The 22,406-nt window shown below is 41.8% G+C and overlaps 2 long non-coding RNA genes across 4 annotated transcripts in view; one reads left to right on the top strand and one right to left on the bottom strand.

The window, feature by feature from the left end:
• Positions 1–692: 692 nt before the first annotated feature.
• On the top strand, positions 693–22,229 carry LOC134479387 (uncharacterized). 2 transcript variants are annotated; one of them, XR_010052683.1, is made up of 2 exons: positions 693–1,848; positions 6,306–22,229. It is a non-coding gene; the product is annotated as an uncharacterized LOC134479387 (long non-coding RNA). The 2 variants fall into 2 exon arrangements; XR_010052684.1 differs by having other exon boundaries at positions 5,336–22,229.
• The window catches only part of LOC120103538 (uncharacterized), a 39,332-nt gene continuing 26,787 nt past the window's right edge, over positions 9,862–22,406 (bottom strand). The window contains exons 3-5 of one of the 2 annotated variants that reach the window (XR_005505943.2): positions 14,606–14,709; positions 10,828–10,952; positions 9,862–10,082 (exon numbers count right to left, since the gene is read on the bottom strand). This is a non-coding gene — a long non-coding RNA (uncharacterized LOC120103538). The remainder of the gene's footprint in view (positions 10,083–10,827; positions 10,953–14,605; positions 14,710–22,406) is intronic. The other variant, XR_010052685.1, reaches the window with a different exon arrangement.

The following is a 22,406-nucleotide window of genomic DNA, read 5'->3' as shown; positions in this document are numbered from 1 at the left end:
TCAGACCCAGGTTTTCAGATTTCAAATTACGAGCCCTCAGATCACGGCTGCCGAGCGAAAAATCAATTCTATATTTTCTGAGTTAATACTAAGGATTGCACTTAGCAGACACGGAGACTAATAAGGTATGCAGAAAGAGTAAGGCAGCGCGCGCACACACACAAATTCAGGCCTTGGTTTTGGCCATGATCCAGCACAATGATGTTTCAACCAGATTTTGAAGAAAAAAAAAATCAATAACATCTGTGGTATAATGGTTAATTAAAGCAACTCTTCAGCCGGGCTCAGGAGGAGAGGCTCGGCCTGAAATTCAGACAGCTGAAGCTTGATTATCAGGAAAGAATGCTTTTTTAGCTATGAGTGGATAGGCCAAAAGCTGCAATGTGCCGAAATGGGGAGAAAAAAATTGCTTTTATTTTAACTTTCTTTAAGTAATCAATACACGCTTTTCACCTGCACTAGGATACTGCTCAGCCCTAGAGCCTGGTACTCCACTTCAGCATAAATTCCAGCTACTGTCTTTTGAACCTGGGGTTTAAAAGAAGCCCCCATACCCTCTAAAGCCAAAGAAAAGAATATGCAGGTTTGGGCCTGTGTCCTTGAAACCAGTTAAAGCTGGGCTCTAGGAAGGTCGGAAGGGTTTACTCTGTAAGCTGTGCTCAAAGCTGACCTGACCTTGGGGTATACAGAGGTCGCAGCTAAAGCACTAAGGCTACACAATAAAAACCGTGACACAACCTTAAGGGAGCTGGGACAGCAAGGCTCAGTCTCCCACTCCTTTTTGTCTTCCTATTTTGAGTGCTACCCTGGGGGATGTTTTCTTTCCCGTCCAAAGGACAAAGGTCAAGGAGTCAGCCATGCCATGCCCTAGCCTCAGAGAACAAGGTCAGCAGGTGACTCCTTCAAAAGAAACTACTTGGCAACACCCCTGACTGTTTCCCCTGGCATTTTGGTCTGCCTTCTCTTTCTGCCATTGTTCCCGGAATAGCAGTATCTGCACCTGTGTATCCTCAGTCACTGCCCAATCTCAAGACACATTTGCAAAACTGTATTGTCCTCTCCCAGTCACACAAGTTGCTCTCAGAATATTGCACGTGACTTGTGGTCTTTATTTATTTATTTATTTATTTTTTTCCTATTTGGCACTTTTTTTTTCCAGTTCCAAGCATGTGCCCACCCCTGTGCTGAGTGCCTCCTGCCCAAGGAAGCTTGTAGTTTATTTAAGATCTGTGCACTTAAGAACAAATAATAAATAACACATTGGGAACATATCTTGAGTGGAGCAGCGTGGGGGACAGTGAAGAATTCTGCAGCTCCTTCCAGTCAACTGCACTCAAGGCAGGCAGAGTGAGGGTTGGAGCTTCAAGGAGTGACACCAATGGAATAAAATATTGGGGGGCTGAGAGATGGGAGAGAAAGGTAAAAGGGACCTTTACGACTTCTAAATAGTTATGTGAATTATAGGGAGCTGTTCTCAGAAGGCTGCGTTCTCAGAAGGCTGTGTGCTGAAGAACTGAGGCCAGTGATTTACGAAATCCTCAGAGCTACACTTTGCATTCTATTCCATCGTCCTCCCTTTGAGCACCGTCAGCACCGGAGATGAATGCCTTGTTGGGCCTGACCCCGTGGTGCAAGCCTGTGATTCAAGCTACTAAAGAGGCTGAACCAAGAAAATCAAAATGTTAAGGTCTGCCCGAGCTACAGAGGGAGTTCAGGGCCCACCTGTGTGGTGAGACCCTTTCTAAGAACTTCTGAAAAGCGAGAGAGCGCTGAGAGGACAGCTCCGGAGTAGAGCTCTTGCCCAGCACCCCCAGGATCCCAGGTCAACCCCTCGGCAGCACTAAATGAGTAAGTAGGAAAAGAAACCACCTTCTTTATCTCTAACGACGACGAGTTCTTTCTTTCATCAGGTCTACATCCTGAAGGTTGGAGTCCATCGTCGCTTCTCAAAACATCGCAGTCCTCCGCTTCAGTTTTCCCTCCCTCATTTCTAATTTTTAATCCCAGTTGCTTTCTTTTCATCTTTTTTCTGGGTAGTTTTAAATATTTCTGTTCTTTTCTCTACACTTTTCAAAATATAAATTTAAAGGAACCAGGAAGCTGCGACCTGCCAATGTACTCTGCGTTGCCGTATACTTTAGAATGAGTACTTTCTAATCTTAGAAAAGGAATGTCGGTCTTCCATTCACTGTGTGCCTTTTCGCACAAATACTATGAGATCTCTGGGTTTCAACTCCACATCCGAAAAACGAGTGTAGCCTCAACACGCTCCCACACTTCGATCTTACAAAGGGTTGAAAATCATAGCACCATAAGCCGGTATTAAATCACAATCATCACAATTTATTTACCATGTCATTTTCTGACCTCATTTATTTTTATGATAACCTGGTGAGTTATTTCTGTTGCCTCAAATAAAACAGCCCAGCAATGCAGTTCTATATGGATGAATTCTATATGGATGAATTCTCAGCCATCACATTGAATTTGATTTTTCCCCCCTTCAACGCACTAGCAATTCACACCAATTAGTTACCTTTAATTTTTTTTTTTTAGTTTTTAATGTTTTAAAAGATTTATGTGTTTTACCTTGTAAGTATGGGTGTTTCATCTGCATGTGCAACACTACTGACCTGCAGTGACATTTTTGAGAACGCTGGAATTTGGGTCAAGAACGTGTTTTCGTTTTAATCCTAGGTGTAGGGATGTCCGTAGCAGGTGACTATGATTTGCCTCATGCTCTAGCAGATGGTTTCTGTGACTATGTGACACTTGGAATTCTGGGAACTTTTCAGGTGGTACATAGACGCAAGGGCCCTGAGAGGTGGGGTGCGTGGTTGTTGGTCTTTTAGGAAGGTTGGTTATAGTTTGTTAGTAGCTATGGTCAAAGAAGAAACAGAGGAAAGGAGATTCAGGGATCTCTTCCCCTCTATTCTTGTTTTCTCCTATCTAGTGTTAGGGAGTGAAATGGGGTGGATAAAAGGTGGGAAAAAGAACTGGCAAAGTATCGAAGACCAGCTACAAAAACCTTTGGAGGTGAGAAGAGGTTTGGGTCCCCTGGAACTGGAGTTCTTGATGGTTATTAAGCCACTATGTGGATGGAGTGAATGGATCCCAGGCACCCTGTAAGAACAGTGAGCACTCTTAATGTCTGAGCCATCTCTCCAGCACCTACATTTTAATTTCATTACCCACTTAAAAAGATCTTTTAAATTACATTGCCATGATTGTTCTTTCTTAGGAAAGGAACATCATTTGCCGTTACATTTCCTATATAGTTTCTGTGATTTTCATGGCCTGAGACCGTTTCTATGCAGTCTGATATCTGTCTTCCTTATATAAAGGCCTTCACACCGTTTCTTGTGAAGTTAGTATAATTGCAGCTAGCTGCTTAGAGCAGTATCTTTTACTCTTTTTTGGAATAAGGCAGTCATAAGCAGTTAAATAAAAATGCTCATTTCTAAGCAATTATCAGTCTAGGCACCAGGCTAGCTGCTTCAGCTACTAGTAACAGAAATCGCTAGGTGGCTTAAGCACACCTAGACTCATTCTCTTGCCTAAAGTAACATCAAAGTTAGGCAGTTTAGGCTATGAGATTTTTACAAAGTACCAGGAATCCCAGAGTTCCTCTTTCTCTTTTTTTTTTTTTCTTTTCTTTTTTTCAGAGCTGGGGACCGAACCCAGGGCCTTGTGCTCGCTAGGCAAGTGCTCTACAGCTGAGCTAAATCCCCAACCCCTCCTCTTTCTCTTCTATTTTGGCCTTTACCCTCCCATGACACCTCATGGTGTAAGATTGTTGACTAAACATTGGCTACTACATCTCTATCCAAGACAGGTTGAAAGATGGATATAAGGGCAGAAAAAGGTAGTAAGACTTCTTCCTTAAGGTATCTTCCCGGAATCCTTATCTATCCTGATCTATCACTGATTAGTATTCTATTGGTTATGGCCATGAGGAGCTCCAAGTTCAGCCCCGGGATGGACAGGCAAACAAATGGCTGGCATGCAGCGAAATGAGTATTGGTTTGTATGTGTTCAGGGTGAAGCCACTGACGAGGGCTTCCTGTACTTTTCACACACGCACACACACTCACACACACACATACCATCTGAGTTGGCACAGTGATCCTCCCTGGTCTCAGCCACACACATACACATACACACATACACATACACATACATACACATACATTCACACACACATACACATACACACATACACTCATACCCACACACATACACACTCACACCCACAAACACACACCAGCTGAGCTGCACACGGTGATCTTCCCCAGAAGAACCTCCTCTGAGTCACAGGGCTTTGTGCAAGTCTCACCTACAAGTCATAATGCCACTTAGGGCAGCAGTGGAAGTTGATTGTCTTTTAAGAGAATGTGTGGCTTGGGAAGGGCTCTGTCATTGCTGGTAGACGGACTTACGTTTGAAAAACTGGTTTTAATAGGCCATATTAAACAGTCCCCAGTTTTGACCACTGAACTCCTCCTTCTCCGGGTCTATCCTGGGGAGAGAATGGCTTCCCCAAAGTTCTCATACTGTGCTTTCAGTAGCACTCATCACTGGACTCATTTAACTTCTCTGATCAGTGCTCTGATTTTGTTTTCTTTTATAATGGTCCTACTTGGGAACTCTGAAGATGGACAGAAGTGAAAGTGTGATTAAGATATCAATTTAGTGTTTTCCTAAAGTCCTTTTAAATCATTAAGTTGGCCGTAGGCTTTCTTTTCGCTTTGTTAAGGAAGAATTAGAAAAATATATGATGTGAATTTTTTGACAGAAAGAGTTCACATGCTCATAAAGACCAAAACTTAGGTGGAAAATGTTTTGTAAATGATATGAAATGTATGTTTTCACTTTCATATACTTTTGTAAACATAAAGGCTGATATGTTTGCTAATGTATTTTCATTAGGACTGCTGGAGACAGGAGAGAAGGTAGCTTCTGTTTTCATGGTTAGGAAGGAAATATATTCACATACGAAATCGCAGGCAGCATTTTCCTTGGGAAATATACGGATAGATACAATAAAGTGTTTATTTCAAACAGAGAGGCAGCTCATAAATGTTAGGGAGCATGTTAGTTGAAAAATCTAATAACAGATATAATTTATCCATTCAAGAAAGGTAATCTGTACGAAGTAATGGGAAAATAGAAGGAAAGAGTATTGAGTCAGAATGAATTGAATAATACAGACAAGGTGATACTGACCTGCCACAAAGCCCACTCCTTGTATATTTAAAGCCTGCAGGTCAAATAAATTTTGTCACTACATTTAGTTCATTTCTAAAATGAAACTAATTTAACTTTTATCTTTTAGATTCATTTTACTTAGGAAAACACATAAGACTCCTGGCCATTTTAACTCATAAGATCATCAGCTAAGGACTACCCATCACAGAAGATCTTCGTCCTTAGAGACTTGTGTTCTTTTGTTTTTGTTTTGTTTTTGCTTTTTTTTTTATTTTGAAGTTCAACCATTGTATACGAAATACAGCATTAGAACTAAGAGTCATTCCTGGCACTGTTCATCTCAGAAAGCCTGTTACAAATTAACAAATGAGGATAACTATGATTCAGGGATGTAAGTAGTATACACGATAGTGCTCCCTTCACAGATAAGGGGAAAAGCAACCACCATCTCTTCCATGGCATCTACTCCAGAGAAAGGTGGGGGTTGGGGTAATTACGTCTACAATGAAATGGAGGAAACTTTTAGCTTTCAACACTGCTGTGACTAGTGTGCCTTTAAACTGCAGAGTCAACTTGTCTTGGACCTGCTGTGTTGTATCCACTCACTGTTAGGTAACCTTGAGCATCAGGCATAGACAGGTCCTGATGATTTAGGACCATCTATGGACCTTGCCTCTCAGTGTCTCTGGCTGTCAGACTCCTCACAGATGAAATCTGCAGAATGGTTTCACTCCTACCATCACGGGCTCATATGAGGTAAAGGATATGAATGTTTAAAGACCCAGATGACTCCGTCTCTAATGTCCGAGGCACCCCTACTCTGATTATCCACCGCCAGCTCATGAAAAGACAGAGGGAAACATTGTGAACTGACTAAAACAAACAGTTCATGGCCAGCATATCGGAGGAATTGGTTTTATGAATTTCAAGACTAAGGAAGCTTTAAGGGGAAAGACAGCAAAGAGCTTGTGCTCTAGCTCATCAAAGAAAATAGCCCCACATTCCTGTGAACCACACTTCTGACTGGCTTATGCGATAACTGTCCCCGTGTGCTTTATTTCTTGACTAAGAAAGATTTTTCTGTTCATACATGTTAGTTCAGCCTCCCTGCCCTTCCTCCTGCCTGGAATATGAAGGTGAGAGAGCAGATATTTGACCACAGGGGCACGTGGATGTGGATGAAGAGCCGGCATTCCAGGTATGGCACAGCAACATGGCAGAAGTCGACAGGAGTGAACGACTCAGCCAGTCCTGAAGCCTGTGCCTGAGGCATGATAGGTGATGTGTCTACAAACCGTGCTGGTCATTCTCTGTTACCAGCTGGTAACACAGAAACTGATTAATGGGGAAACACCTCCACTTAGGTTATCTCCACTCTAAATCTGAACAAAACTGTGAGCATCTTTCCACTATTTTAAAGTAAGTTGCTATTATTTCCCTGACTATTAATGCAATTAATGTGTCTTGTGAAATATCTGGAAAGGGGAAGTATAAACTCACCTATAATCTCACTGGCTGGAGATAATGACCAATAACATGTTATAGCACATGCTTCTGCACAGAAGCACTCACATCTTATTTTAAAAATTAAAAATTAATATTTGTTTTAATATCTTTCTGTTTTTCAATATAATACTTCTTCTGTATTAAGATGTTGCCAGGGAAGGGAAAGGGGATGGCAGTGGGGGGAGGGGAGAGGGGAACATGATCTAGTATTAGGTGGGGGAAAAGGACTGAAGCCCTAGGGGCCAGCAGAAAGGATGGAAACAGGCGACCTTGGGAGGAAGGAAGTTGGGAGGACCCTCCAGAATGTACCAGAGGCCTGGGACGTGAGAGACTCTCAGGACTCAAAGGGGGGGGGGATCCTAGATGATTGCCCTACAGTGGGGAGAGGGGATGTGTAGAGCCCACCTCCAGCAGAAAGACAGGGCATCAAGTGAGGGATGGGGTTGCCATCCCACAGCCAAAACTCGGACCCTTAATTGTTCCTGTCTGAAAGAACTACAGGATGGAAATGGAGAAGAGCCTCAGGAAAAGGAGGTCCAGTGACAGGCCCAAAATGGGATCCAGCTCAAGGGGAGGTCCCACAACCTAACACCATTACTGAGGCTATAGGACGCTCACAAAAAGGACCTATCATGACTGCTCTCCAAAAGACCCAACAAGCAGCTGAAAGAGTCAGATGCAAATATGGACACCCAACCAATGAACAGAAACTGCTGACCCCTCTGTTGAAGTAAGGAAAGCTGGAGGAAGCTGAGAAGGAAGGCAGCCCTGTAGGAGGACCAGCAGTCTCAATTAACCTGGACCCCCCCAAGATCTCTCAGGTACTGGATCACCAACCAGGCAGCATACAGCAGCTGAGATGAGGCCTCAAACACATATTTAGCAGAGGACTGCCCATCTGTGTTCAATCACAGAAGATGCAGAGACTGGAGGCCCCAGGAAGGTTAGAGGTCTGGTGGGGTGGGGAGTGGTGACATCCTCGTGGAGAAGTGGGGGGAGGAGATATGGGATGGGGAACAGTTGGAGGGTAGACCAGGAAGGGAGTAAAATCTGGAGTGTAAAAGTTGATTAAAAAAATAAAAAAAAAGACATTTGCCTATAGTGTTATTTTAATGGCTATATGGCATATAACATTATATGGAAACATTAGTATTTATTACTCTCTTCACTATGGGTCTCTTACAGATTATCTCCAAATTTTCAATGTTTGAAACCCCAAAGTTACTCATATATATATATATATATATATATATATATATATATATATATACACATGGTGCACAAGCATGTGAACAAATGTTCATCACATGAAAAAATAAAACACAGTTTAAAGCAGCATGTTGTGGCACTACTTGAGTTGTGACACATACAAAATTGCACAGGCCTACTACCCATTACAGTATGCCATATACCCAGAACCTTCTTAAATCAATACGCCAATACAAATTCCATCAATGAACTCAGCAATCAGAAAAAAAAGGTAATAAAAAACCTTCCATGTACAAAATGTCTAATGGATCACCCAGCTAAGCATGACACATAGGCTGGAAACAGAAGATGTTAGCATAGGCCACAGCATAGAATCTGCTGTCAAATCAGAGCCTTGGGGAGAAGCCGATGGTAGGCTCTCCCTGGCTGGCTGGGCCTTTTGTACCACCAAATAGTATTTCACAGCTTGGCCCCAGGACCGGTTTCTGTAGGACAGTTCCCAAGAACTATCTTAGAAAGCCAGACAAGGGTTTTAAGTACTGTGAGATAGGAGTGTTCGGGAAATATGACATCTGCCTTCACAGACTTTGGTGACACAAGAGACTCTAATGGGCAGGTATTGGTGGTGCACTTACACAGGGTGACCAGCTTTCTAGTTACCCACTTCGCTCCTTTTACCCCTCGGTGCTTTTATCATCATAATTAGATCTTGATATGATCTGTGTATTCCACAGAGTCACTTTAAAACTTAGCCGTCCCCCTTTGCACCTGTTAGTCACTCAATGCTAGAGTTTAAGATTTTGTCCTTTTGTGATGAAATGGAGCGTACAGTTCTCTTGATTTTTAGCCCATCTAAAATGAAAGAGAATAAGCTGTCAGCAAGAGGAGGTAATTTAGCCAGAATTCCTGTGCTCTGTACTTGAGCTATGAACGGTCTTCGTAAGGGCCTTGTGCACTTTTAAACTTTAATAACTCTGGTGGTGCGTGTAAGAGAAACAATCTGTAAATGGTACTCAAAAGTAAATGTATTAAATTTTAGGACAACTACATTACACAATTGCACACAATATGTACTCATTTCAGCTCCTGTGACAAATGAAATATGGCCAGCAGAATTGAAGTTCACAACAGCTCTAAGAAGAAAATTGAATTTGCCTTTAAATTCCATTTACAGTTTACTATCTTGTCCACCTCGTATGCTTTTGAGGTTAAGTTTGGAAATGGCATAGACTTTATAAAGATCCCGTACTTGAATTCAATGATAAGTATAGCTAGAGAGAACATCATATCATCTCTTAGCAAAAATAATATACCTGCTTACTTTGGCTGCTTTTAAAACAGCTTCAGAGATAGAAGGAATCGTGAGTCTCCACAGTTGGTACAACGTAGTAAACAGGAATGAGACGGAGTGTCTGAAGCAGGAGACTAGCTCTCAGTGAGGGCAATAGCTTGCTGAGGGATTGAGGAAGCTAAGATTTCTTCCATCTTTTTAAGTTTTTTGTTTTTGTTTTTAACCCTATGGGGCCACCAACTGAAGATGAAATAGAGTTTATAAGTGTGACCGTAGACAAACAAAAAAGGAATTGTATATACTCCCCCATGTAATCTTGTATATCACAAGGACAAATCACGAGAAAAAACAAACACAAAACAAATCTAAATAAAGCAGTAGTCTTTTCTACCTTTTTTAAAACAGGAGGTTGCAAAATCAAAGACCCCAAGTCTACCAAAAAAAAAAAAATTCGGGTGTGTGCAGTTGGGAAGGAGAACAGGAGGACAGGAATGAGAGACCACTCTTCAAGTCCTTGCTGAATACACAGAGCCAGGAAGAATTATGCAAGCCGTAGATTGCTTTGGCTGGTCTCTGTGTGCTTTGCAAAGTGATTCATTTCCTGTATTTGGTCAAGATAGGGGAGAGTCGGGCACACACAAATGTGATGTAGCTTTTGATCAGCGACGTTTATCAGCTAAGTGGGTAAGATTTCATGATAGGTATGGAGAGCATTTTAGTGCTTAAGATCTAGGCTGACCGGAGAGAATGCTGGGTTCCAAAGGTGTCCACGTGTCGAGCTCCCACTTCGGGAATCTTTTCTCTTCCTTACTGCTTTCCCAGAGAGATGCTTAGTGTTCCGCTCAGTCACCCCTCCTCATAAAGGAATCTGAAAAACATCTTTCTGCAATGAGCATTGCTTTTAGAGCCACCAGTGGCATTTCGTTTTAACACAAGAGAAGCTTAAGAACTAACCCTCTAATTGAATGATTTTAGGCAACTCTAGGTAGAGTTGGAGGAGAATTTAGGGGAAGTGAATTCAAAAGGTCAGGAGGGTTCGTGAAGCCAAGCATTCTGTCCTGGGGGAGTCCTCTTCTCAGTGGATAGCACACTCAGTAGCTAGCCTTCACCTAATGCCAGTCAAGGGTCACAGGCAGGATTTTGGAGGCAGCCTGGAAATGTGGGAATGCAAATGTTTAAGTGACTGATGCACTTTCTTTTTAAAGAATAGGAATGCAAATGACTCCTAAGGTTTTCTCAGCAGTACAAGCAAGGCAGTGGCTACTGGAAAACTTGCAGAAGCAGTAAATATCTTAATTGCTACAATCACCAAACCTGGCCTCTTAATCCAGGGCTCAAATATGAGGGGCCCTTTACTCAAAAAATAGAGGAGTTCCTACATTAGACAATCTTTGCATCTTCAAAGGCACAAAGAAGAAAAAAAACCCTCATCTGTGTTGGTACTAGTTTTGAAATGTTTTGTTAAAGTCTCGGGACTTTATTAATATATTGAAATATATTAATGTCTCCATCCCATTACGAAGCTCTTCATTATCAGATTGTAACAGTGTGATGTGCTCATTGAACTATTATCTGATTTGAACAATCACTCAAAGCTCTCACGGTTGGCTTACCTTGTACGAAATTGTGTCGAGCCCCTTTGTGAATGGTAAAGACACCAGGATGTCTTAAACCAAAGCCCCAGTCAAAAGCAGCATGGATCCCAAAATGCCAGATCCCAAGTTCTTCATGCCGTCATCTGGGAGAAGAATGTTAATGCATATGTCACCAGCAGAAATATTTACAGGCTGCTCAGGAAATTTACTGAAACTTTTAAAAGCATTATACATTTAGCCCACTAATTAGATTTTCTTTCTTTCTTTCTTTCTTTCTTTCTTTCTTTCTTTCTTTCTTTCTTTCTTTCTTTCTTCCTTCCTTCCTTCCTTCCTTCCTTCCTTTCTTCTTTCTTTCTTTCTTTCTTTCTTTCTTTCTCTCTCTCTTTCCTTCTTCCTTCCTTCCTTCCTTCCTTCCTTCCCTCCTCCTCCTGCTCCTCCTCCTCCTCCTCCTTTGCCAGCTTTATGGGTTTGACTGGAACTTATTTGAATAGAAATCTGGGAAATTTTGTCCTCGCTGTGTTATACCCAAAATGCTGGAGTCAGCAATTCTAACCCTCGCTTTCCCACTGAATCCCCAAACTCCAGTTTCCTCCTCCGTTATGAGTAAAATTAAGACAAAAACAGAGACTAATGAGTGTCACTGAAGATAAATTCCTAATTGGCAGGGGAAAAAAAAGCCTACAAAATACATTCACGTGCATAGGGAGTACCATAGTCATGAATGAGAGACTCGCACAGAGCAGGAATGAAAGGAACTGACTTCTCCATTGCTTTGGGCATCACCATTCTTCTGTCGTCAACACTGGGTTCAGGTGGAATCCAGGAAAATGCTCTTCATCTATCTCAGCATCTATGGGGCCACCACATTTGGGAGAAGGAACACTGGTCCTCACCAACTTTTCTGCCTTCATTGTGTCTGGAAAAGACTGTGTCAGCCCTACTGTGTCCCCAGCTGTCAGAGTATTTAAAGAGGGTAATCTCCACAATTCTTGTTCCATGACTCTTATGACACAGTGAGATGTTAGAGAAATGATTTGGTGTCAACAATGACTTTTATACATTGAATTAGGCTGTGCATAAGCTGGTGTGGAAAATTTTGGGTTAGTGTATATTCAGAGTATTTTGGAATTTGGAGCAGATTTTATAACACAGGAGGTACTATATAAACCCCAATACCTGATTTAAAAATCTCCTCTCTGTGGTCTTTGAGTTTGAATAGAGGTATTTGTCAGAAACATTCCGACTCCCTAGCATGCATAGTCCATCTATGATCCAAGTTAAAAATCAGTCTCCTTGAAATTATTTTTAAAATCTTGCAGGACAGAGCACATTTTTATTAGAATAATATCCATTCACATTTATTGGAGAAAGCTTAGAAAATATAAAAGTGAAAATAAAACATACATTATAGCAGCACTCCAAGACAAATGGGGTTTTTTGTTTGATATTCTCTCACATGGTGTCTACAAACTATTATATTAAATATTCTATATTTTATCCCAATTTTCAAAATTGTTTTCAGGGAATCTGAAAGAATATCTTTAAAAGTAGCTTCCCAAATAGATTATTTTTAAATCCTACAATAATGTTGAATTTTATGGTAAACAGCCATGTATGCACCACATAAAACAGTGGTTCTCAACCTCTCTGATGCTGTGACCTTTAATACAGTTCCTCCTGTTGCGATGACCCCCAACCATGAAATTATTTTTGTTGCTACTTCATAAGTCTAGTCTTGCTTCTGTATGAATCATATAAATATCTGGGTTTTCTGAGGATCCCAGGTGACCCCTGTGAAAGGGTCACTCAGCCCCAAAGAGACTGTGACCCACAGGTTGAGAGCCACTGCCTTAGCCTCTACCATTACTGCCTGACTGTGTTTCCAAACTTCCGTGAATAACCAGTCAGTTCTCGTCTCTCCAGCCATTTATTAATCAAGTTTCTCTTTCATGCATTTCAAACTGCAAATGCCACTTCATTCTAAATATTTGAGTGTTCATTGTTTTAACTGGAGTTCAATATTAACATATGCTCTTCAGGCAAGATTTACATATAACAAATTGTGAAATTCTTATGAATGTACACTCTTTTTCTAATGTATTTCTGACATTCCTATAAAGATTAGAACATTAGCAGCAAGACCAGAAAGCACTAGTGTCGCTTTCAACAGGGTCCTGCCTGGCCTTGAACTTGGTATCCTGGGGCCACAAAGGTGTACTACTCTGTATAAAGCTTCTTTGTTTTAGCGTAGTGCTTTTGAGATGTGTCATTTCACTTGTGCATTGCTTGCTCTTTCTTACTGCTTGTTTCTATTGTGCTTCATAAGACAACAATGTATCCATTTTCTTTGAATAGAGTGGCTATGCACATTCTTATACAAGTTACTTTGTGAGCATAAAGCTTATTTCTCTCAGATAATGCCTTTAGCCCAGAAGTCCTAGATCTGAGATAGGTGGTGTATGTTTTTAAGAAGCAGCCAGGGGGCTGGGGATTAAGCTCAGTGGTAGAGCGCTTACCTAGGAAGCGCAAGGCCCTGGGTTCGGTCCCCAGCTCCGAAAAAAAGAACCAAAAAAAAAAAAAAAAAAAAAAAAAGAAGCAGCCAGGCTTCCTTCAAACTGGTTCTGCCATTTTGTATTTATAACCCCACGGGTAGAAGTTCCAGTCATTGAGCATCAAGACATCTTATGATGATTTCTTCCATTGCTTCAATATTTGAATATTTGAATATTGTTGTTTCCTGGTTCTAAGATCAGAAAATACTCTCTTTGATCTTCTTATAGATTTTTTTTTTGCTCAACACATTTTCAGGACTGTATCATAAAATATCCAAAAACACTTTTGTCTCCATTATTCCTGTCATAACTCACTTTATGAGTCATCTAATCAATGATGTTTGTCTAGAATCTTCTGCAATAAAGCACATTACTTGAATATGATTGGGTAAAACTTTATCCTAAGGTGTGGCTACTCAGAATGACAAATAACAAACGTGTTAGCTCCATTCCTGAGGAGAGACTGGCTGAGTGGTGTGAATTCAGGTCCCCTACAGGGTGATAAAGAGGTCACCTTGTGCTGTAAGGCGTTTGAGGCTTGAGGGGCTTCGAGCTTCCACATGGGTTCCCCAGAGTCAGCAGCCATATATTGAAGGCCATCATAGATGGTCAGTGGTGTTACTACTTGACTTGTCAGACCCTTATCTTTAATAAACATTTCTACAAAATTTTCATGGCTTAACTTAAAAGGGACACTTTGCATCATATAAAGTATTTGATTGCCAGACTCCCAGCTATAGTTATTTCTGGCAGGTTAGGTCATTTTGCCTCATTCTTTTGACAGAATCTCACTTTACTTCACCAACGTGCTCATGTGGGAAACAGCATCCATCTATTTTCAACTGTCAGACCATTTTTATACTTTCAAAATATGACATACCTAATTAAATATTTTTAAGTAGACTACTGACTGATTTGTTGGATATTATAATCTAAAATTTTGTTCAATATTTTTATGCCACATATTTTGTCTTACGCATGTCTTTTAAATTACATGTAATTAAAACTTGATACTGGACCCAGAATATAATGCAGTCCATAAAACTTTGTGTTACTTTTGGCTTTAGATCCAGAATTGTGTTGAACTTGTTTTTCCAAAGGTGTTTTATATATCTTATATATTTCAGATGTTACATTTCCATCGATCACTTAGACTCGATCTGTTTGAATGAATTGAATGTGTATGGCTGATCTTCTAATGCCGCAGTGTCTAATCTTGGTTCATGTTTTTAGTTAGAGCATACCTTCAAGTTTGTTTTCCAGGAAGGATGGTTTATGATAGCAACCAGCAGTGTGCACAGTGGTCTCTGGATCCAGGAGCCTCATAGCTTGGGACCTCACTTGGGATCTGGACAGAGGGGTCAGAAGTTAAGAGCACTTACTGCTCTTGCAGTGGACCAGGGTTCAATCCCCAGTACTCACAGAGGGGTTCCTAAGCATCTGTCATTGTAGTTCACAAGAATCGGAAGCACTCTTATGACTTCCCTAAGCACTAGGCACACATGCGGTGCACAGCCATACATGCAGGTAAAACATCCACACATATATAATAAAAATAAAATAATCCCAGGGCTCTCTCTTATCAACAGATGATGGCCAGTAGGTGAGGTTTGGCAAAATATGATTTGTCTTCCGGTGAAAGAGATGTGACATCATGTTATCCGGGGTGCCTCACTCACTGCCCTGTGTCCTCCTTTTTCTCTGCTCTCCTTACCCAAGCTGAGCTTGCGCTTTCCCACTGAGGAGGCCCTTGCCCCCTTTGTCTCTTTCGGTCATTACTTTCAACATTCAAATATTTTATCTTTCTTCTCCCCCGCCAGCCCCTGCTCCCGGCCCGTTGAAGGTAACTGTATAAGTGTTTAAAAGGAAAGCTCCAGAGGCCGGTGAGCTTCAACCTTTGGGCGAGGCACAGAGGAAAAAATGGAAAAGAGAAGGAAAGGAAGCCACGCTATGTGAGGCACCAGTATGTGGTGCCACCACAGCAGCACGAAGCTTGTGAGAGTGGGAGTAGAACTTTAGGAAAGAAGTGGGAAACCAAAATATTAGAACAAGCATACTTTGGTTCTGGCCATCACCCCAAAGAAAAAGTCAAAAGAAGAAAATCAGAGAAGTTGCAGTTTTTCCCTTGGAGGTGGCAAACTTTACACACTTCCTGACACGTTGAAGGGACACTAGCCCATGGGAGCACATGGCTCTGGAAGCTCTTGCCCTTTTCCCCAATTCCCTCTAGCTTGCTAAAAACCATTAGATTACAGATTACATTCCTAACGCTAAGGTCTATTCCCTTTATCTCTCTCCCTTGCCCACTTTCTCCACTCTTCCTTCCCCATCATCCTCTCTCTCCTGGCTTTGTCAGTCACTACCCTCTGTCCCTCTGGGGCAAATAAATCTCCTATTGCTAAAAACTTGGTCTTGGGGTGTCGTGAGGCAACCCTGGGAGGTCTCCTGCAATGGTGGCTTGTGGGTAAGTGTGACAATGGAGTGGGAATTCTGGGAAGGAAAATAACAGTATCTCTTTTAAGGAATAATTTTATTTCTTTGGCATGGGTGAACCCACCTTCCTAGGGGTGGCACATCCTTCTTGATGGGTCACCTGCACTGACCAGGTGATTGACCTGCCCACCTGGAACGTCAGGTCTCCACCCAAGCCAGAGCTCTATTGTTTTGATCAGAAGGAGTTTTCCCTTATTGGCCTTTATTGAAACTCTAACATTATCCCCTCAAGGGTAACCCTATAATCATTTGAGAACAGATGATTGACCAGAGTCCCCAGATACTTTGAGCATCTCTGGCTTCTGGCTAGGATGAAGCTGCCAAGGGCACCAAGGACATTTCTGGCTTTCAGCCAGCAAAGAAGCTGATTATCTTTCTTTTTCCCTGTTTTCCACCCAAACTGCCCAGCCTTTGCCCCTTTACCTCCTGCTCTTGTCATTTCCCCCTGTGAAGAAGTGACCCTAACTGACATTACAGAATTAGGACAATGACTGATCTGACTTCCTCCAGCCAAATGGGGACACTGACCGTGGCAGTTGGAAGACCTTCCCGTGGGCTTATCTAAAAGACTGTCTAATGTAGGTGGAGAGGAAGTCCTTGACCTATGCTGAAAAGAAACGTTAAGAGATCCCTTAAGGGACAGTCACAGCCTTGCATAGTCCTAGGTAGGGAACCAAGAGAAGTCAGAACAGACAACATTTGTTAGTTATCAAAATCAAAGTCCACTAGCATCTATTTTGCCCACCTTTTAAACTAAACATCATTGCTGCTAGGCACACTGCTGGGTCTGGCATGGCCTTGGTGGGGACAGAAAGACAAGAGTTCCTGCCCCTGGGACAGGGCCAGAGAATGTGGGCCTCAATGACTGTTGTTGGCTGCCGCGGGCATAAGGCTTGTTTGTATAATAATGTGCATATGTTTACATTCTTCCAAGGAATGTCCTCTCTGTTCACTTTAATGACTCCATGATAATCAAACAGCACATAGTCCAAAAGGTGTGGCTAATGCCCTTAGCAAAATGGTAAACACTGGGACCTTAAGGACAGCCCTTAAGGCGGTAGAAAAAGAACTCTAAAATGTGAGTTTGAAAATATATAATTTCTCAACTATGCAAAAAAGAGGGTTCCAATATTAATTATGAGGTGCTTCATGAATCTAAAGGAGCAAAGGCAGCTGCACTATGAGCCAGCATGTTAGAAAGATACAAAGGCAGTCAGATTCCCGAGTTCAAGGTCAGCCTGGGACACAGCACGGTTAGGCCCAGCCACGGTAGAAATGGTAATTTCAGGATTGGGTAGGGGATTCGATGCAGGTAGTTTATTATCTGTGCCTCAAAGAGGCCCGCAGATCTCTGAATAAGAATCTCTGTGTACCGAGTGCTGATTCATAGGACAATCAAAAGGAAACCTAAAGTAAATGACTGGATTGATATGTAAAATCAAAGATTGGCCTTACTATCTGCAGGAGAAGAGCTATCCAGAAAGGTTTTAGAATAGCAAGAGAGAAGCGCTCAGAGAACTATCCTGAGCAGAGCGTAGAGCTGCCGAGAGAACTCCGAGAGAGCTCCGAGGAAAGCGCAACAGACAGAAAACAGGCTGGAAAGCCATGTCCAGCAGAGCACAGGCCACCAGCTTGGCCCATTTGAATTTGAGTTGTTTGGCCACTTCCAGAAGCCCCTTCCTCAGAACCCCTCTTCAAACCAAGGCTGGTCCTTGGCAGCACACACCGTCAATTCCTTTAATCCCAACAGTAGGGAGGCAGAGGAAGGCAGATCCCCGATTTTGAGGCCAGATTGGTTTACAAATTGAATTTCAGGACAGTCAAGACTACCCATAGAAACCCCCCCCCCCTCTCTCTCTCTCACACACACACACACACACACACACACACACACACCCTTCATTGTCAAGGAAAGTACACTGAACACAACATTATTTATTTCTTTCAAAGCTAGCTTTAGAGACCTATTCAGTGGGGTCACAGAACGAATCAAAAGGTCTAAGTGTGGGAAAGAGACCTGTAGGAAGTAGAGAAGTAACAAGGAGGCTGGGAAAGAGAGGAAACGGCAGGGACTGAGAGTAGACAATGGACAATATAAAACTGTCAGAGAACAAGCTTAAGCAATAAGAGTAATGTGCAATGTGCAAGAAAGGAAAGTCATCTAACCTCCCCTAACTTGTGGTGGCCAGTTTGTCAATACAAATTTATCATTATGTATAGATTAGTTCTTGATTTCAGCTAAGAACAGGTGCTTAGCCTTATATATCAGTTTCTGGGATACATACATACATACACACACAATGTATATCGATCTACTATTGATCAGTATCTGGATAAGGATGTGTGTAGACAGCTTTAAGACAGTATTGTATAGCATGAACAGAGAGTAAAAGAGGAGCTAGGTCCAGAGCCTGGGTATCTTGGCTAAACATTATCCCCATTTATTAACTTTATTAACATTTATTAACACTTTATTAACATTTCTCACGCACTGTAGATTCAGATGGAGCAATGGCCTAGCCATAAAATTAGTCACTAGATATAATTCATGAAATATAAGTTCATGTAAAGGCAATGCTGAAATCTCTATAGCTTTATGGCTCAGATTATGTGTATGTGTGTATTAAGTTCATTGACATTCATCTCCACTGTTATGAATTATGCGTTAAGTGTGGACATGTGTGTTTCCGTATGTGTTTTAAGTGTTAGGCATTAAGTTTACAGTCTCACACACACTACACACATGCAATCTACATCCCTAACATGATTTTTCTCATAGCAAACATTTATTTAAAAACTAAGTTTTATGTTTTAAAAGAAATTAAAAATATACTTAAAAAGAAAGAATTAGCATTTTGTAAATTCTTGTTCATCTTTTGCCTATCTGTATGGAATTCTCAAAGCACTAACAAAAAGGTTTGCAGTGGAAAAGCAAAGAAAAAATTTAATCCAATCATAACTTTACTGATGTCTACACTTTACGTCTAAAATGTCATAGATGAAAGTTTTGCTTTTTCGTTGCATCCAAGTAGCCACGATGGTTTAGTAGGAGAGATTTAAAGACACTGACAAACACTAAGTCAACCATGCAATTTGTGGGAATCTGAGGTGAGCAAATTGTATTTTCTGAAGTCTGTTTGTCTAGGTCAGCTGCTTCAGTCAAAGACACAGCAATTACATCATCCACACTTGGACCGTGCGTCCTTCTAAAGAGCTACAGCCATCAAACATTATACTTACATAAGCCACGTGCATCCAGGACCTAGAGCTCTGTGGATGACCCTTCCTGCCTCCTACTCTTACCCACCAAGGTGTGGTTCTGCTGGGATGGGGCCTGCATCTTCCAGAGGACCTAGGAAGGGACTCTCCTACAAGTGGAATTACTTTACTTTAACCACAGTGAGCTGGGTGATAATGTGACTCTGTTGGTGTCATTTTTGCTAAGTTCGTTATCATCAAATCTCTTCCTGGATTCTAACCATATTGCTAGTACCTGCACAGATAGCCATCAAGAGCTATGGAAATGTGCTTGCTCCACCAACTGGTCAGCTATAATATTTTATTAGAGAAACAGAAAGAAAAAAATATTGTTTACCTATGGGAAAAGTGAACAGCAATTACAAATAAAAATTGAAGTGAGTTTTAAAAAAATAAGTCTCAAGATCTTTTTGGAAGCCCATAATTGTGAAATCAACTATTATTTCTGGCTTTTTTTTTTTTTTTAAAATCATGTTTTCTTTCCTATTTCTGAAATCTCATATATTTACAAGGTTTTATGCTCTTGTTCCTTGCATGAGCCAATAACATTTTCCAGGGGTGTGAAATATTAAATGAGAACTCAACTCCCAACACATGCCAAATAGATTAACTCTATCACAGAGCGCCCTCAAACTCCATTAATATGTGCATTGTCTCCACATATATGCATACTGGGCCTGACTGACATCTTTAGCTGTTTCTTTGAGATTTTCCTGGGCAAGTGCTGTGCTCCAAGCCCTAAAGGGACTCCAGACAGTCAGTCATCTGTCTCCATGCTTGCAGAAAGTGTGGGGGAATCAAGTCATCTCACAAAGCTTACTGTTATCGAGTGGAAATGTCGTTATTTGCTCATTCACGGCATATCCTGAGCACTTACTGAATTCCAGTCTCCGAGCAAGCAAGGAACATTTGCATCAGAGAAAGAAGGGACAACTGAGGAAGAGAATACTTTAGTACAGGATAACCTTTAGCACAGGGTAGCCCGGCTGGGACAATTTATTTTGGAATGCCATCCACTAAAATGCTGCTGTTGTGTGATTGTTTTAAGTGCTGACCCTGCAAAGAAACCAATTTGTGCCTTTTACAAGCGTTAAAATCAGAGAACGTGGTGGAGAACAAAACGTGGGGGTGGTAGTTCCGAACACGTAGCCTGCCTAGACCTTTGTCTGGAAAACAGTATAGAATCTGGCAATATATCACTTAAATGGAATGCGCCAAATAATTGCTGTGTTTGAAGAGTCAGAGAGGAGGCAGTCACTAAAGCAGGAAGATAAACCTGAATGAACCTAAAATCAGAATAAATACAAATACCCCAACTCAAAGCAATTAGGCTCCAAATCATAATGTTTCATCATAATGGGAGAGACTGAGATGGCGCAAGAGGATTCCGAAGCTCCGAGTACCTCTGACTCTTTTGTTACCTGATTTATCACCCAGGGAACAGCGTCTGCTCACTCCCACACACTGTCTCACCCTCTTGTATTTGAAGGTGCTGACCGTGACTCAGCCTGCGCCTCGTCTTGCTTTCAAGCCTCCCTACACAATGCATGCCAGTACTTCAGGATTCAGCTTAGCAGCACGATTCAGGCTGTTTCCATTTTCCACATCATCTTTCCCCACCCGAGGACCATCACCTGCCCTCGCTTTTGCGGTAGCCGGATCTGGGTGAATACAAGGACCACTGAGTGAATGATTGCTCTCTCTCTCTCTCTTGCTCCGCTCTGCGGCCTTTCTAACTTCCCACAGGGCACGGCTTGCCTGCCCTCGTTGCTTTTGCACAAGGTCAAATGTGAAATAGCCACATTTCAGGAACTGCTTTTGTAGAAACAGGACACGCATGGAACCCATAGCAAATGCCTCAGAAGCCAGCACCTTGCAGCAGATAAAGGACGAGTGTATGTAGATCCCATGGCTCCTCTCGAGCCCATCTTGGTTATTAGGGGTTCTGTCTATTCTCCTAGATGTGATTGTTACATACACTCTCTCTCTGTCACTCTGTCTCTGTCTCTGTCTCTGCCTCTCTCTCTCTCTCTCTCTCTCTCTCTCTCTGTCTCTCTCTGTCTCTCTCTCTCTCTCTGTGTGTGTGTGTGTGTATGTGTGTGTTAAAACAAAAGTGCAGGTTTGAAGGAACTGAAGGAGTTTGCAACCCCATAAGAACAACAATGCCAACCAACCAGAGCTCTCAGGGACTAAACCACTACCCAAAGTCTACACACGAACTGACCCACGGCTCCAGCTGCATATGTAGCAGAGCATGACCTTGTTGGGCACCAATGGGAAGAGAAGCCCTGGTCCTGCCAAGGCTGGACCCCCTCAGTATAGGGGAATGCGGGGATGGTGGGGTGGGGAGAGGGGGTGGTTGGGGAAGGGGAACACCCTTACAGAAGAATGGAAGGGGGATGGGATAGGGGGCTTATGGCCAGGAAACCGGGAAAGGGAATAACATTTGAAATGTAAATTAAAAATATCCAATAAAAAATCATAAAAAAACAAAAGTGAAATCACTTTAAAACTTTTTATTAAGTATTATTTGTGTATTTGTGTATATATATAGTATATATGTATATGCATGTTTATGAGTCTGTGCACATATGTACATATGTGTGTATAGGCCAGACCACCACATCAATGGTCACACCACATGGTATAAGTCGGTATGGTCTATCTTTCCTGACAGGCTGCTGTTGTAGTATTCAGGGTCCACCTCTGTGGGAATCCATTGGTGACCTTTCTTCCCTGTAAACAAATCTAGCTCTGGGAGCTGCTTTAGCAGGTAAGGGCAATCTGGGGATACAGCTGCACATAGTGGTGTGTATCTGTAATCCCAGCACTGCTTGTGAGATCCCAGAAGCTCCCAGGCCAGCTAGCCTGAAGTGTGTAAATTAGCAGTAGAAAACAAGAGTGACCCTACTTCAACGAGGTGGAAAGTAAAAACTGATTGCCAAAAGCAGTCCTCTGACCCCCACATGTAACATCCCCCGACTAAATAACTATTTTAAAAGAAATCAAATCTGTCTTCCCCAAAGATAGTAAAAATATATGCTTGGAATATCATTCCAAAAGTGCCAGGTTTGATTCCTAGCAAAAAAAAAAAAAAAAAAAAAAGAAAGAAGGAAATGTTTTTTGTTTTTTTTTAAGTACTGAATGTCTCCATTCATGCCCTCACCCTTCCCCAGTCTGACAAATGCTAGTGAACATCTGAGTTTCCTTGTTAACCCCGAATTTCTTACACTGAGATTTATCATCAGGTAAAATAAGAATCTACTTCTAATCAAGCGATGCATTTTCACAGAG

Source organism: Rattus norvegicus, chromosome 6 (assembly GCF_036323735.1).
Source record: "Rattus norvegicus strain BN/NHsdMcwi chromosome 6, GRCr8, whole genome shotgun sequence".
NCBI classification, from domain to species: domain Eukaryota; kingdom Metazoa; phylum Chordata; class Mammalia; order Rodentia; family Muridae; genus Rattus; species Rattus norvegicus.
Note: the sequence above shows the minus strand (reverse complement) of the source record. Positions and strands in the feature narration are given on the sequence as shown.